Source organism: Macrotis lagotis, chromosome X (genome assembly GCF_037893015.1).
Source record: "Macrotis lagotis isolate mMagLag1 chromosome X, bilby.v1.9.chrom.fasta, whole genome shotgun sequence".
NCBI lineage: Eukaryota > Metazoa > Chordata > Mammalia > Peramelemorphia > Peramelidae > Macrotis > Macrotis lagotis.
The window spans coordinates 658556794-658575167 of record NC_133666.1 but is presented as its reverse complement, the minus strand read 5'-3'; the positions used below and the strand labels follow the sequence as shown (position 1 = coordinate 658575167).

The window sequence follows — 18374 nt, the reverse complement described above, 5'->3', positions numbered from 1 at the left end:
TACCCAAAGCTAAAAGAAATGGAATAAGTTACATATACCTAATAAGTCATAGAACTGGGATTTAAATTCTTGGGACCTTTCAGTTCCAAGCACAGATTTCTGTCAGCAATATTTTCTTAGCCCAGTTCCTTAGGCACCCTGTAGACTTCCATTTTCTTTCTTCAGCAGACATGAAGTGCCTTTTGTATACCAACTGCTATTAGAGGTTTAAGTGAGACAGTTACTGCCCTCAAGGCTGTGGAAAGATAATATCAACAAAAATAACTGCTACACAGTATTGATTGCTAAAGCTATATAACTTAACTACATCTAGAATTAAAAGGAGTTTTCTACATCTAGGGAAGCCCTGTCACAGATAAAAGAAACTGAAACCTGGTCACTAGGCTAAGTCACTTTGCCCAACTTCATACAGCATGTGGCAGAGTTGGATTTTGAACCCTTATTTTTTTGTCTCTAAATCCATTGTTCTTTTCAAAGAAAGTGGAATATAACTCTTAAAAGGGAGGTTTGCTCTTTATTCATTAGAAACTCTTCCTGGAGGAAGTAGCATTTGCTGTTGATTTTTTTGTTCCTTCGTTTTCTCTCTCTTTTTTGCAAGGCAGTGGGGTCAAGTGACTTGCCTGAGATCACACAGCTAGGTAATTATGAAGTGTCTGTGTCGGATTTGAACTTGGGTCCTCCTGACTCCAGGGCCAGTGCTCTATCCACTGCACCACCTAGCTGCCCCCCCCCCCCCTTCATTCTCAAAGAAGATCACAACATCAGGGAGGTGATGTCATGACAAGCACATGAATTGGATTTGAGTGAAGGGGTGCTGTGCTAGGTCACTAGCTTCACTTTCTCCTCCAGAGCGATCTGGGTCCAGTGCCAGATATGAATCAGGACTTTTGGAAATGGCCCTGGATATTAGGCAGTCAAGGTTAAATGACTTGCTCGTGATCATACAACTAGAAGAGTCAGGTGTCAGTTGCCAGATCTGAACTCCTGTCCTACTGACTCCAAAACCAGTGCTCTATCTACTATATCATCTAGCTGCATTTGAATTCAGTGGGAGGAGAGCAGGAGGGAAACCATTACAGACATAGAGAAAAGTATGAGCAAAGACATGGAGAACTGAGCATTTCTGCAGGCAGAGAATACTTGCATTTGACTGAAGTGTTGCTGAAGGAGAGTTATATAAGATAAAATGAAAATTACTGTCATCAGATTGTTGAGGACGAAAGTCAAATGAAAGGGTCTTCAAACTTTATTTTGATAACTATTTCAATATAATTGATTTCCTTGTAATCTTATGTGTTTTACTTCATATATATAAATAATATGATTCTGAAAAAGGATCCATAGACTTTACCAGCCTGATTGCCAAGGGGTCTCATGATGCAGGAAAGGGATAGGAGGTCCTAGACTAAGGATAAAGGTCATAAGTCCTTTTGAATTGATCTTTATCATTGTGGCCATGTCCTTTGTGCCGGCCAGTTTTGTGGTCTTTCTTGTGGCAGAGAAGGCCACTAAGGCCAAGCACCTTCAGTTTGTCAGTGGCTGCAACCCTGTCATCTACTGGTTGGCCAACTATGTCTGGGATATGATAAGGGTGTTACTGTGCATATCATCATGAGAACCCCTCATGCACTATCCCCAATCACCAGTCCTGATCACCATATCTACTCACATTCTGGGTACCATGTCCCCAGTATGACAGTGACTCCTCAAGCATGGCAGCAATGAAAGTAGAAAGGAGGATACCAAAGAAATGCTTCATCAGCATTGTCGTCAACATCAAACTGACGAAGTCTTAGTCTCAATTCTGAAGATGCCAAAGTACAAGTCTGTCCTTCGAAAAGACTGCTGAAAGTGATTAGACCATTTTACTGAAAATATTCTCAAAGAATTTTCCTTGCTTCAAACAGGTTCTTCCCCCATTTTTTCCTGAAGCACTGAAGGATTGAAAAATACATGAATCCATATTAGTAAGGAGATTTCATCAGGCTCCAAGAGATACTGTTTAATTTCATTCCACATTTATTCAGCATCTACCTTCAAGATCACATTTTTCTAGGGGGAAAACAATATCTGCATAGATAATTAAATCCTAATGACCCAAAGAGAGAACTATTATGAATCACTGGAGACTTCACAGACTCACCCCTGAACAAAGTTAATTTGCAGGCTCTAAGGCAAAGGTTAGGAGATGGTGGTTCTACCATCAGAAATTTTTTATGTGAAGGTACAGATATGGGAGGTTCAGTACTGTTACTCTGAAGTAAAGGTCCTTGGTCCTGATGATTTTCTTATGATATCAGGTGACTGCAAATCATTGAATGCTTTAGCCTCTAAAGAATCAAAGTTGTTGATCAGGGAAATGGAGACATTCATGGTGGGGATGATTATGTTGAAACTTTCTATAACCAACAAGTTATTATGTAGAAAAAATTATTGTAAAGGATGTTATCAGTGCTCAGCACAGTACTAAGAAATTAAAATAGAAGGAAAGGTTAAAGAGCTCTGAATAATGGATAGAGCACCAGCCCTGAAGCCAGGAGTACCTGAGTTCAAATCCGGCTTCAGACACTTAATAATTACCTAGCTGTGTGGCCTTGGGCAAGCCACTTAATCCCACTGCCTTGCAAAAAAAAAAGCTAAAAAAAAAATTTTAAAAAGAGCTCTGAATGAACTTACATTCTAATAGGGGAGACAATGTCTAAAGAACTATATCCAGGGTAATTGTGAAATAATCAAGAGGGAAGACACTAGAAATAAGAAGAATTGAAAAAGGCTTCCTTTAGAAGGTGGGATCTTAGCATGATTAAAGCCAGAGAAGTTAAAAGGCAGAGATAAGAAAGAACATTCCCTGTCATGTGGGACAATCGCATAAAAATACCTGGAATTGGGAGATAAGATTTTTTCTTTGAGGAACAGCAAGGAGGCCAATGTTACTAAATCACCAACTTAAGTAGAGTGCCTTAAGGTAAGTAAGAGAAATTATAGATGACTTTGTACATCAAGCAAGAAATGCAGTTCATTGAATTTAAGAATATGATTGGATCTGAACTTTAGGAACATCACTTCTGCCACTGAGTGGAGGATGGACTGGAGTGAGGAGAGATCAACCAGCAGGCAATTATGGACAGTAGTCCAGACATTAAGAGATAAGGACCTATACTAGGACAATGATAGTATCAGAGTAAAGAAAGGGACATATGCAAGAGATGTTATAAAAGTAAAATGAACCAACCTTGTCAACAGATTAGATATGACTGGGGGAGTGGGGAGGGATGAGGAGTTAAGAACATAAAGGTTGTAAGGGGCGAATGGAGGCAGGGAAGTTTGAAAGAGAAAAAAAATAATGAATTAGTTTTAGACTAGTTTGAGATCTCCAAAAAGCAGTTGGAGACGTGAGTTTGGGGGTTATTGCTAGATCGGTAGATTTGAGAATCAACATAGAAATGATACAAATACATAGAAACTATGGGAACTGAAATTACCAATTGAAATAGTATAAAGGGGGAAGAAAAATCCAGCCCTAGGTAAAGCCTTCTGGAGTACCTTAAGCAGTAGTAGAGAAGTATGACTTGATAACAATCTAGCAAAAGAGACCAAAAACGAACAATCAAGTAGAAGAACCAGGAAGAGAGTAGTGTCCCACAAGTCTAGAGAGAAACAAATATCAAGGAAGATATCAAGAAAAGGTTGGTTTAACAGAATCAAAGGATGCAGAGAGGTCAGGATGAAAATGGAAAAAAGATCTTTAGATTTGGCAATTAAGAGATCATTGTTAACTTTGGTTAGAACTGTTTTGATTGATGATGAGGTAGACTACAGAGTTAAGAAGAGAGTAGAGAAAATAGAGGTATCTCTTATAAATATCCTTCTCAGGGAGCTTGATCACAAAAGGCAGGAGAGATATGGATAGATCAAATGAGGTTTTTTTGAGAGTGGAGAAGAGGTAGACATGTTCTTACATAATAGAAAAGGAACCAGTAGATGGATAGAGGTAAGTGAGAGAGTAGATAAATAATAGGTGGAGCCATCTGTTGAATAAGACCCCTTGTATACATAACAGGGTTAGTATTGCAAAGAGAAGGGCTTCTTCACCATGTAAGGAGCAGGAAATAGTGGTTGAAGACATCTAAGTAAGGAGTCTGGGAACAGAGGGGAAAAAAACCTTGTCAAATGACCTCAGTTTTTTTTTTTTTCTGTGAAGTAGGAGCAAATATTTTCAGTTGAGAGGATGGGTAGGAGAGTGAAAAGGTTTGGAAGAATCACTGAATGGATTATTGAAATAGATGTAAAATGCTTGCCTAGCATTGATGAAAACCCCATAAAAGTTAGATACGATAAAATTTATAATGGATCCATTCAGCAGAGTTTTATATATACTGGAATTTTATGACTTCTGTCTTCACAAAGGAAAGAGTAGACACAACCAGGAGCTCAGAAATCTACTAGATTTGAGTAGTATAATTCAATAAAAAATTTTCCCCAATGTTGAACCTAACTTTGCCACTTTGCAACTTGCACTTGGTTCTTATTAATTCCTCCAGACAAAGCAGAATAACTTTAATTCCTCTTCCAGGTGATAACTTTTCAAACACTTAAAAACACCTATTAATATTCTACCTAAGTCTCTAGTAAATTAGTCAATCCAATTCCTTCAACTCTTTCTTCCTTGTATTATTAAGACCCCTACATCATTCGCTTTTTTTCCCCATGAGTGCTTTGCTGCATCTCAATGTCCTTTATAAAATGGTTTTTCAGCCCAGAATGCCCATACTGGAGATATGAGTGACCAGAACAGAATATAGCTTCCCTGTCACCTTGCATTAGTTTTCCCACCTTCAGTGTTATAATTTTGTTTCTTCCTACCATAATTCCCAAAATCTTTTTTCAGACAAACCTCTATGTAACAGTGTCTCCTCAAGCCTGTGCTTTTTGGGTTGGAATTTTTTTCATGTAAGTGTAAGATTTTACATTTTTCTGTAGTTATTTCAACCTTAAGGTAGAACCAAGATGGCAAAGTAAAAGAAAGTTATACAGCAAACTCCCCTCAAAAACAACTCCAAACAGATCTAGAAAACATGCCAGAGCAAATCCTAATGAGGAGATCGAAAGCAAAGCTTCAGTGAGTTATTTTTCTAGCTCAAGTCAGCATAGAGATATAGGTCTATAAATTCTGATGACCCTCCAGAGCACCCCCTGGGGAGAATTTTAGTACAGAGGCTCTTGACTAGAATTCCCAGACTCATACAGTGGCACCTTAATAGGGACCCAAGTGCCTCTGGCAGCTTTGTTGTCTTCTACACAGTTCCAAGTCACAGACTTGGGGCAGTCTAGCAAGGGGACCTACACCAAGGGATAAGCAAAGTTCTGGGCAGGGTACTCTGAAAGGAATAGATTCAGAAGCAAGTTAATGAGAGAAATAACTAGGGCAAGAATTTCAAACAAAAGAGGAACCTGTAGTGCTGTCACACTGAACCAGCAGAACCTTCACTCTGCTGTTGCTCAGAACTCAAATCAGAGGGGCAGCAGTCAGACTTTGTCCTGAATCAGACCATTTTGAAAGCATCAAATATATTCAGGTCCGCAGCCTGAACTGTACCAGAGCTGAAACACAAGACTCAAGACCTCAAGAAAGCAGAATTAAGACCAGCCCAGACCTTCCCTCTGGAAATGCACAGCCTGACCCATCATCAAGTCCAAAATCAGAAACTAGACATGAGAAACGAGCAAACAAAGAAACACACCATAAAGAGTTATTGTGGGGGTGGCTAGGTGGCACAGTGGATAAAGCACCGGCCCTGGAGTCAGGAGTACCTGGGTTCAAATCCAGTCTCAGACACTTAATAATTACCTAGCTGTGTGGCCTTGGGCAAGCCACTTAACCCCATTTGCCTTGCAAAAAAAAAAAAGTATAAAGAGTTATTGTGGTGGCAGAGATACTCAAGGTACAACTCAGAAGTAAATTAACTCCAGAAAAATCTATAAGCAAAGAAAGCATCAAAGGAAAACACAATGGGGGCAAAAATTAAAATTCCTAGAGATGATGCAAGAGTTTAAAAACTGAGTTAATTAAAAGAGGTTTTGTTAATGAGAGTGCTAGAGGGGAAAAAAAGGGAAAAGAGACAGGAGCAGTTAGGAAAGAAGGATATGATAGGAGATTTAATAACTTGAGGGGAAAAGGTACAAAGCCTTGCCTAAGCAGCAAACTCCATCAAAGTAGGAATGGACCAAATAGAAGCAAAAAACTCATTTAACCAAAGAAAAAATATAAAAGTCAAAAAATTTTTAAAAACATAAGATATCTCATCGCAAAAACAACTGACCTGGAAAACAGATTGAGTAGAAAATAATTTTAAGTTCAGACTACACTGTGACCAGAGTAAAAGCCTAGACACCATATTTCAAGAATCTTAAAAGTGCCCAGAGCTCTTCAACCCAGAGAACAAAGTGGAAATAGAATCCATCAGGCATCTGCTGAAAGCAGTCCTCAAATTAAATCTCCCAGGAACATCATGAGCAAAATCCAGAGCTTCCAGATCAAGAGTTTGGAAAACCAGAATTCAAGTACCAAGGAGCCAGAGCTGAGATCACATGTGATATAACAGCCATCACTCTTAAGGATTGGAGAGCTTGGAATACCCTATTCCAGAATGCAAAAGGTAGAGACTTATAGTGAAAAATAACTTGCCTAATGAAACTGAATATGAGGGAAATAGGCCTGAAATGAAATAGATGACTTCCAAGCATTCTTTTTCTTTCTGAGTTTTGCAAGGCAGTGGGGTTAAATGACTTGCCCATAGTCATACAACTAGGCGTCTGAGGCTTGGATTTAACTCCAACACTGTTCTGATCACTGCATCACCTACCTGTCCCAACAAACATTCTTAATGAAAAGATCAGAGTAGAAACTTTGAAGTTTAAACACAGGATTTAAGAAAAACATTAACATGAACAGTGATGAAGACCTAATTTAATTTAATTCTAAATTAATTAATTCTAAAATAAATGATTAAATCCTATCTTCAGGGGTCATAGTGGCAGTCTGGTTAAACAGAAGACCTGGAAGTAGTTTTATTATGTCCTAATAATTAAGATAAGACTGGGGGTTGGGGAGTGAAGAATGCAGTAGGAGGAAAGAAAGCTTAACGGAAGTTAACCCATATAACTGGAGTAGGCTTCTCTACAAACAAAGAATAGATAGTGGTTAATACTTAACTGGACCCTTTTCCTCCCTTTGTGCAACCTCACTAGGTGATCTTATTAACTCCCATGGACTTACTTGCTATCTCTGTATTGATGATCTACCTCTTCTGCCCTAATCTCTTTGCTGCATCTGTCTCCAGACATTGCAAACTAGATGTACAGTAGACATTTTGATATGTCCAATACAGAATTCATTATCTTTCTCCTAAACCTTCTCCTCCCTCCCCTATCTTCCCTCCTAATAACCATCAGGCCTATATCCTAGGAGTCCCCCTAGACTCCTCACTCTCACTCATTCCCATGCCTAGGCTATTGTGAAGTCCTCTTGATTTCACCTCTGTAACATCTGTGTGATACAAGACACCCCCCCCCCTTTCCATGTTAGATCTTAAGCTCCCTGAAGGCAAGGACTTGTTATTTGTATTCCCATGCATTTGGCACAGTGCTGGCAAATAGTAGGCATTTAATAAATGTTTGTTGAATTATTTTGAAGTGGAAAAAGATTTTAATCAAAGAGGCAAATTTTGGAAGGCTACTATAGTAGGCCAGGCAAGAGAGAGTGAGAGCTTGAACTAGAGAAAAAGTTTTGTATGTGGAGAGAAGACATGCAAGAAAATGAAAGTGCGGGCTACTTTGTGGTGCAGTGGATAGAGCCCCAGCCCTGGAACCAAGAGAACCTTGAGTTTGAATCAGATCAGACACTTGACACTTAACAGCTGTGTGTGCCTGGGCAAATCATTTAAACCCAATTGCCTCACCAAAACGAAGGAAGGAAGGAAGGAAGGAAGGAAGGAAGGAAGGAAGGAAGGAAGGAAAAAGAAAAGAGGATCTGGAGGAAATTGTGAATGCTGATGAGGTCCACCATAAATTTATACTATTTCATCTCAACTGGAACTTCAATTCAGCAAAGCAGTCCTACTAAATCTTCCCTAATTTAATCCCCTTTCCCAGTCTTCTCAGCAATTGTTACAGCTCTTTTCTTCCTCCTATACTGCTCTTTCCTCCACTCTCTCTACTGAAGACCTAGACTCATCATTTACAAAAGAAAAAATTCCTCCATGACCAGTCCCTCTACATGTGTCTTCAATGATCCCTTTGCCTTTTGCTTTTCCAGGAGTTTACCCTACATCATTCTTCTTTAATCTTGCACTCTCTGCTAAACCCTGTCCTACAGTCCACAAGCCTGCCCAAGCCTCTGTATTTAAAAAACCCTCACTAGATGCTGCTGTGTCCTCCAGCCATCATGCTATGTCTCTCCTCCCTTTTTCAGCTAAACTTGAAACAATCATCTACATACTGTTCTCCCTTCTTAATCTGAAATAGCTTCTGATCATCAAGTCAACTGAAGCTTTCTCCCATTACCCATTATCTCTTAATTGCCAAATAGAATGAACTTTTCTTGATTTTAATCTGATCCTCTGCTTCATGTGACATTATTGACTACCTCCTCTTAAATACTTTCTCCTCCCTGGAGTTCTTGTTAATCTGTTCTCTTCTGAATTTCCTCATATCTATATTACCACATTCCTTTTCATTGTCATTTGCTGAATTTTTATTATCTATTATCTATTATATTATCTAATTCAAGATTCTGTTTTCAGTCCTCTTTTCATTGTATTTAGCTGATTCTTACTCTTTCATGTGGTGGTCTCATTAGTCTTCATTATTTCTGTTACAGAAGATTCTGAGATCTTTATCCTTTTCTAATATCACTAACTTCATGTTGGACATTTTGAAAATGGAGATGGAAAGAAAATATTAGGATCGCATAATTTTTATGATCACATAAAGGAAACTGGGAATTCCTGAACCTGGAATCCAAACATTTGTGACAAGACCGTGTGCATATATAAGATCAGATGTAGGAGTAGATTATGAAGGAGGAGGAAATTAAGAAAATTAGGGTATGTGAATAGCTATTAGCATTATATTGAAGACCTCCAGAATGAGGGGAGGACTTGGAGTAGAGAGGAAGACTTAATCAAGCACTAAGCTTATTGTAAAAGGTCAGAGAACATTACCAGAATCTGGTTTGGGTGATAAATTTTGGATTGTTGGCTCTTAAAGGAAATAAATTTATTCAGAAGGAATAGAAAAGTCAAAGGATATAAACAGGCAGTTTTCAGATGCATAAATCAAAACTATAGTCATAAAAGAAATGCTTTGAATAATTTTTTAATTAGATTCAAATTAAAACAGTGCCAAGATATCCCCTCACACCTATGAGATTGACTAATAAGATAGAAAAGGAAATGATCAATGCTGGAAAGAATGTGGGGAAATTGGGACAGCATGTATTGTTGATGGAGCTGTTAACTGATCCATCTGTTCTGGAGAGCAATCAAACGGTGCATATCCCTTAATGCAGCAATACCACTACTAGTTCTGTATCCCAAAGAGATCATCAAAAAGCAAAAAAGACCCACATGTACAAAAATGTTTGTGATGGCAAAAAATTGGAAATAGAAGGGATGCCCATCAATTTGGGAATGACTGGACACGTTATGGTGAATGAATGTGCTGTAAGAAATGAGCAGGTGGGTTTTAGAAAAACCTGGAAAGACTTACATGAATTGATGCCAGGTGAAGTGAGCAGAACCAGGAAAGCATTGTACCTTAGTATCAATAACATTGTACAATGATCACTATGAATGATTTAGGCCTTAGTAATTTTGACCTAAGACAAGCCTAAAGGAGTTATGATGGAAGATGCTCCACATCCAGAGAAAGAACTGATGAAGTCTGAATGCAGATTATTTTCACTTTCTTAATTTTTTGTGCTTCTTTTCTTTTGTCCTTGTCTTTCCCAATAAGACTTATATAGAAATATGTTTTACATCATTGCACATACATAGCCTTTATCAAATTGCTTACCATCTTAGGGAGTGGGTAGGGAAGGAAGGTGGAAGAAAATTCAGAGCTCAAAAGAATTTTTTAAACAAATGGTAAAAAATGTCTTTACTTGTAATTGGAGGAAAAATGCAATCCAGCTTCCAGCCTTATACCACCAAAACTGCTCTCTTCAAAGTTAATTACCAGTAATCTAATTGCTGAATCTAGTATCCATTTTTCAATTCTCTATGACCTCTCTGCAACATTTGACATAGTTACCCTCTTTTCTCTAGGTTTTCCAAACCCCCTCTTTGCTGACTCTCCTCCTATCTGCTCCTTCTCTGTTTCCTTTGTTGGATAACTCATCTAGACTGTGCCCTGTAGCCATAGTTGTCCCACTGGGCTCTGCCTTGGATCCTCTTTCTCTCTCCCTTTATACTACTTCATGATTCATCAACTCCCGTGAATTTAATTATCTTTATGCTAATGATCATCAGATCTCTTCTTGTCCTGACTTTGCTGACTCAACTGCCTTTCCAACTCCAATCTTCAAATGCCTTTCAGACTTTTCAGACTAAATGTTCACAGACGTCTTAAACTCAGTATATCCAAAACTGCACTTTCTATCTTTCCTCCTAAAACCCTACCTCCTTGCAAACTTCCCTCTTATTGTCAAAGGTGTCAGAATTCTGAATTTACCAGGCTTGCAACCTAGGCATTGATCTTGCTTTCCTCAGGATCACTTATCCCCTCTATTGTCAAGGCTGTTTCACTTTGGCCACATTTCTTAAACAAACCACCTATTCTCTTCCTGGTACAGGTCCTCATCACCTCATGAGTGGAATATTCCAGTAGCCTGCTGGTGGACCTGCCTGCCACAAGTCTCTCCCCCACCCTGGACCATCCTTCACTCAATAGCCATAGTGATTTCCTAAAACTCGGATCAGGGATGTGCTTAATAAATTCCAGTAGCTCCCTGTCACCTCCAGAATGAAATGCTATATCCTGTTTGGCAGTGAGTCCTTCCTAACCTGGCCTGCTCATTCACCCTCCCCTCCCTTCCCTCCCTCTCCCTTTTTCCAGTAGTCTTAGGGCAGTTAGGTAGCACAGTGGATGAAGCAGTGGCCTTCAGGCTGTTCCACACTAAAGACACTTCTCTCTGCTCCATTCAGTAAGAATGCTCTCCACCTTTAGGGTTTATCTAAAATCCAGCCTTCTTTGGGAAGCCTTTGCATATCCATCTTAATTCTAATGCCTTCTCTCCAATTATTTCCTATTTATCTTGACAGTTCCTTTGTGCATATTTGTTAGCTTGTTGTATCCCTTTAGATTGTGAGCTGCTTGGAGGAAGTAACTATCTTTTGTTTTTATGTGTATACACAATGCCTGGCACATAGTAGGATAAATATTTAATAACTGAGAAATTACCATTGGAAGGGGAGGCATGGTGGTCAAATATGGAGATCTGCTAGAGGTCTCTATCCAGAAGAGGAGTGAATGGAGTCTTGGTACTCTACCAAGAGAAGGGAAATGTCATTCATCATGAGTCTTCTAGAAATAAGAACTAGTCTATTACATTTCACCAGATGTTCTGATTATATTGATGTTTTCATTTACGTTGACATATCAAGTGAAAGAGTTCACATGTAGAATGTTGCATATCCTGTCAGAATTAGTTTCGTGTTAGTTGGTTTTGCTTAGCAGCTCAATTTTTCTTTGTTCCTAAAAGAGAGGAAAAATAGGAGTAGATATATTGAAAAAGAGGCTTAAAGAGGGGCTAGTATCTTTGCTCAGAGAGGGAGGATTGGGCTTTTAACATAGAGCAAATTAGATCAAATGAGACAAAATTTGTAAAGCACTTTCCAATCTTTCAAGTACTGGATAAATGCTAGCTATTATTACCATTAGTTATTGCTTTGAGAAAAAAAACATAACACCAGACTTGCAAATTCTTGTTTCTGTTTCATGAGAATGTTCTTTCAACTGGCTAATAGGAATTTAGTAGCAGAGTCCCTACTTGATGAGTTTGTCACCAGGCAGACCTAGAGTAATTGTAACACTGAAAAACTTGTAAGAAATTCATATTGTTTCTAGTGTTTCAAATAATGTGAAAAATAGAAGAGCTATTGAAGAAATTTGACTATTCCATTTTTCAAAAGGGAAAAGAATGGAGTTTACCTACTAGAGACCATTGAGCTTCACTTTCATTTTGACAAAATTCTTTAAAATAAATAGAGTAAACATTTAGAAAAGCAAACAGTGTCATAAATGGGCACTATACCTTCATAAACTCCTTACAGTCAGGAACCATTCCACTTTTGTCTTTGTATTCACAGTACCGGAATCAAATTTTGTTGAATTGAGTCTAAGACAGATGAAATCAATATCTTTTCAGCTAAATTACTAATCTCAAGTAAATGCTGCAGATAATTTACCTAGATTTTGGACAGCTATGTGACACAGCGAATAGAACCTGGGACTAGAGTCAGGAAGACTCGTCTCCGTGAGTTCAAATCTGACCTCTGACACTTAGTAACTTTGTGACCCTTGGGTAAGTCACTTTACTCTCTTTGCCTTGGTTTCCTCATCCATAAAATGAGCTGGAGAAGGAAAGGCAAACCACTCCAGTATCATTGCCAAGAAAACCCAAATGGTTTTTACAAAGTTGGACACTATTGAAATGACTGAACAACAACAGATTTTAATTAAGCATTTGATAGTCTCTTATTCTATACTTATGAACATAATGGGAAAATTCAGGATTGATAGCAATCTATTCACAGCCAGAATTTGAGAGCTCCAAATAATTACTGAATCCCTAGCACTAAAGGCAAAGAGGAGGATACCAAACTATATCTTGAGCCGTCTTTCTTCCTTTTGTTCTCTCACTCGTATCCTACATCTGCTAAATTTAAAGCATTAAGATTCCTTATTACTAGACTTAGCATTCGCTAATTCAGTTCAGGAATGCCCATGTGGGACACCAGACCTCAGTCATAAAAGTTCTCCAAAGTTCATAAAGTTACCATCATCATCATCCTCATATACACCTAATAAGATACAATTTCATCAATGTGCCTACTTTCTCCAGGTCACTATCCCACCGTATCTTTTGAACCTGTCTTCCCATCATTCCCCAAAAAGATCTATCCAATGGACAGGAGGCCTTTCTCAAGTTCTTAACATTCCATGGATAGTGAGTAGCATGGCATTCGAGTTTGTCCTCACTATTTCTTCATTCAGCATCACATTCAGCATTGTCATGATATATATCTTGTGCCATTTCTTATATGCAGGTCATCGCTGATAATATGTCATAACTACTTTAGTCTACCATATATCAGTGCTCCCCAGTTGCCTTATCATAAATCTTTATTAAAGATTAGATCTTCTATTATTTGAGGCCATATATCATTAGAAATATTGATATTCAAAAGAGGAGTTCTCTTTAGAGGCCACAGCTTGAAATTATTGAAAGCACTACACAGTTTCCTTAATACAACCAAGCCTTTTCCTTTCCACTGTAGTTCTGGCCCCATTTCCTTCTCTATTTGAAATGTTTGTGCATGATACATATTGAAATAGACTGACTCATAGGATGGCCCACTGAGCTGCTTTAGAGAGCAGTGGGTATTCTTTGTCCTTTTGTGGTTTATCTTGTTTTTTTTTTAACCCTGTATAGATTGTTATACTAGGGCTTTTTTTTTTTTTGAGTGCTTCATGGATTCCATTAAAGCAATCTCAGAGTATTCTGGAGATTTATACACTTACTACAATGTCATTTACAAACAAGGTTGTTTAGAGGATTTACTTTCTATAATAAACCCTTCCATGTGAACTCCACACGAGATGCTGTCCTCTGTGACAGAAGCAATACCACAACTCCCTCTTTTTTTTTAAGTTTTAGTTTTTGCAAGGCAGTGGGGTTAAGTGACTTGCCCAAGGTAATTATGTGTCTGAGACCCAATTTGAACTCAGGTCCTCCTGACTCCAGGGCTGGTACTCTATCCACTGCACCACCTAGCTACCCTTACAACTCCCTCTTTAGGGATACAACCACAGATTCTTGTCCAAGGATTTTTAATAATCTTAACATGCATGGTAGAAAAAGGGAACAATATGAGGAGCCATAGCTGGATCCTTTTTCCCTGAACTTTTAATTGTGAGACTGAAAATGTCCCATAAAAACCATCTGAAAGACCTGCTTTTTTTCATATTTTCATCAAGTGTACCATTATTAAATGTATGTAGGCCATTCCAATAAAGAATCTATATAAATTGAAAAAATAACCATATTGGCCAGTGGTTACCAATGTCCTTTCATTCACACCTTTTCATGTAATAATGCTTTTTTTCCCCCCAGCCATCCTATATCTCCAGTTATCAGGGAAATAGAGATAGATAGATAGATAGATAGATAGATAGATAGATAGATAGATAGATAGATAGATAGATATTTAATTGACCTGGTCTAGCTGTTCTTCATAAATTCCTTTTCTTAAAATACGATTTAGGTTTTTATATAGCACATCAGGGAATGAGATGTTAGAATCAAAATGTAGTGGTTCAGCTTTCATATATGATGAAAATGAATCACTATAGAAACATTGGTAGATTTGTTGCATTTTTTTTAGGGTTGTTTTTTTTTTTTGCAAGGCAAACGGGGTTAAGTGGCTTGCCCAAGGCCACACAGCTAGGTAATTATTAAGTGTCTGAGACCGGATTTGAACCCAGGTACTCCTGACTCCAGGGCCAGTGCTCTATCCACTGCGCCACCTAGCCACCCCTATTTGTTGCATTTTTTAACCTCTTTGTTGTAACACTTCCCGATTTCATCTATAAATACTTTTTGTATGATTTTGCATAGAGAATTGTGCCAAACTTTCTACAGAGACGTTTTTTCCAAGCCATACTTCTGTTTCATCAGCTGATGCTCTTTCTAATCTTTCACCAATTTCCTCCTTAAGAGTCTGAAAATGCATTTATAATCCAGATTAGAGTCACCCTTAACTATTATGTCTCTCTCCTCAAAAGAGAGAAATCAGGATGCCAGAGGATATTTTTAGCCTCTTTTGGTCTACTTGTTGTGGTGACTATTTTCCTTTACATCGATTTATATTTTTATAGTAGATTTGACAGTATCAATTTCTTTTCTGGTATGAGAGAAATAATGTCAATAGCATGTTTGAATAGGTCAGATTTGAGCTATTGTAATTTCTCCTAATGTTGTCTATTCATTTTTGTCCTTAATTCTAGTTTTCTATTGATTTTGGAATAATGTTATAACTAATCAGTAGTCTTATTTGTGCACAGAAGTAATTCCCATGTTGGTAGTCGAATTCTTTTTCCATTCCTTTAGGATAAAGTCAGTTTTATTTCTGTTGAAATTTGATGCCTATGGGGGCGGCTAGGTGGCGCAGTGGGTAAAGCACTGGCCCTGGAGTCAGGAGTACCTGGGTTCAAATCCGGTCTCAGACACTTAATAATTACCTAGCTGTGTGGCCTTGGGCAAGCTACTAAACCCCATTTGCCTTGCAAAAGCGAAAAAAAAAATTAATGCCTACCATGTGCTTACACCTTCTCTCAGTCTCTTCTGGGAAAAAATCAGTGAATGTTTATTAAGCTCCTGCTCTGTGCCAGATTATGCCAAACTTTGGGAGCACTCTCTGAAAGAAAGTATTCTCTTTCTTCTCTACAAGCAAGAGGAATCTTAAGTTGTCTCTAAATCTTTGGTTTATTACTTAGCTTCCCAACTTATTTTTGACTATCCTTCCATTCATTCTTCCTTCATTTATCCTGCAATAGATATTGATATACAAATTATCTTTTTTATGTATTTTTAAAATACAAAATAAATTTAAATAAAATTGAAACAAATTTAACAAATAATATAAATAAATTAAATTCAAAATAAAAAAATTGTCGTGAGCAAAGCAAAAATAAGAGAAGTCATAACATAAAGCAATAAATTTCCATTTCAAGAAAGCCTACGTAATATATATTACAGCATCATGTGCAAAATTGTCTTATCTTTTCTTTGCTTCCTTGTAGGTTTTCTTTTCTGTACAATTCACTGTTTTTTTCTTCCCACCCTCTCCACCTCCAGGATATATATATATATAAAAACTCACACATATAGAGACTTATTTCTTCATATACATATATATGTATATGAACATGCATATGCAAATGCATATAGTTATAGATAAGTTCTAGATATATATATATATATAGAAAGCAATTTTTTTCTTAAAGTCTGGAAATTCAGTGATTGTCCAGTTTTTTTTCATTGAGAATTGTACTTAACTTTGCTGAGTATGTTTTCAACTACAACCCCAGCTCTTTTGTTCTTCAATATGAAGTCTTCCAAGAACTGGAGTTGTTTAAAGTAATCACTCCTGGGTCTTATATAATTCTACTTGTGGCTTCACCATATTTGAATTCTTTTTCTTGTTGCTCTTGATATTTTCTCCTTAATCTGATGTTTTGGTAATTTAATTGTTAAGATTCTTGTCAGTGTTCTTCCTAGGAGCCCTTTCAGGTGGTAATCAGTGAATTTTTTTCTATTTCTTCTTTCCTTTCTTGTTATAACACTTCAGGATAATTTTCTTTAATGAGTTTTTGTATTGTATTGAGATTTTTTTATCATAGCTTTCAGGTAGTTTGAATTATTGTTATGTTTTCTCTTCTTGATCTGATCTACAGATTGTTTATTTTATGAGATATTTCATATTCTATTTTTTCAATCTTTATATTTAGTTTTATTATTTCTTGATCTCTTATAACTTCACTGATTTCCCCATGGCCAATTCCAATTTTTTTAGGGGTTTTTTTTTTTTTTGCAAGGCAAATGGGGTTAAGTGGCTTGCCCAAGGCCACACAGCTAGGTAATATATTGTCTGAGGCTGGATTTGAACTCAGGTACTCCTGACTCCAGGGCCAGTGCTCTATCCACTATGCCACCTAGCCGCCCCCCAATTCTAATTTTCAAAGAGTCATTTTCTTCCTTACATTTCTGGATCTCCTTTTCTAGTTGGTTTATTTTCTTTTCATAATTTTTCTGGGTTTTTGTGAATTGTTTTTATTTTATTTTTTAGTTTTTCCTCAGTCTCTCTCTTAATTGCTTTTTAAAGTCTTTTTGAGTCCTTCTATGAATTCTTTTTTGTTTGTTTTAATTTAAGGCAATTGGTTAAGTGACTTGCCCAAGGTCACACAGCTAGGCAACTATTAAGTGTCTGAGTCCAGATTTGAACTCAGGTCCTCCTGTCCCCAGGGCTAGCGCACTCTCCACTATGCCCTGTGCTCCACTAGCTGCCCTGTGAATTCTTTTTGAGCATTTAGCCATATGATGTTACTCTTTGGGATAGGAGAGGCTTTTTGCTTCATCATCTTCCTCTGGAAACAAACCCCAGGCTTTTTCTATTCCCATAATAACTGTCTATGATTGGGTTCTTTCTCCTTTGCCTGCTCATTTAAAAAAATATATTTTAGTAACTTATTATTTTATATACCTCTAGTCTGCATTGTTGGGGTTGATGTCTCTGACCTTAGGAGCTTTGTCCTGAACCCAACCTGTGCACTCCTTCTGCCCTTGAAGCCACAACTGTGCTGGGAATGATTTCACTCCCTAAGAACTTCCAATGGCTAAAACCTTCAGTTCTTCTCTCTGGCCTAGAACCAAGACTAAGAACTCAGTTCTTCTGTAAGTGTCCATAGTTTGCAGTGTTCCCACACCACTGCCTCTGTACTCATCCAGACTGTGCCAGTTCCTTTTTGCCTAGGACTTCATCTTGGCAGCACAGCTGGGCCCTGACATCTCTTATCAGCAGAGGTGCCCTCCCTTCTGCTCTGAAGCTCAATTCCCCACACTCAGGGAGGTTAGAATTCCTGGGTTGAGAATGGAGGCTACCTCCCAACCAGGGCCCACCTTTTGCTGTTTTAGGGAGCTTACCTAAAGGTGTACCCTTCACCGTCAACCTTCATTCAAATCTTTGTTCGGTTCTTCTCTAAGTTGTCCTAGGAGACATACACAACTCGTTTATTTTTTCCATTCTGCCTTAACTCTGAGTCCTTCACATGAATTGGATTTGAGTGAAGGAGAGATAATGCTAAGTCACCAGTCTCACTTTCTCCTCCAGAAGTGATTTGCCCAAGGTCACGCAGCTAGATCATGCAGTCAGGAGGACCTGAGTTCATTCTAACCTCCCAGAAGATAGTTTTTTGTTTTGTTTTTTTCTTTTTTTAGGTTTTTGCAAGGCAGTGGGGTTAAGTAGCTTGCCCAAGGCCACACAGCTGGATAATTATTAAGTGTCTGAGGTCGGATTTGAATTCAGGTACTACTG

At 37.9% G+C, this 18374-nt stretch overlaps 1 protein-coding gene across 6 annotated transcripts in view; it reads left to right on the top strand.

Moving 5' to 3' along the window:
- Window positions 1-18374, top strand: part of SFSWAP (splicing factor SWAP) — a 107984-nt gene that overhangs the window by 46205 nt on the left and 43405 nt on the right. The window lies entirely within an intron of this gene.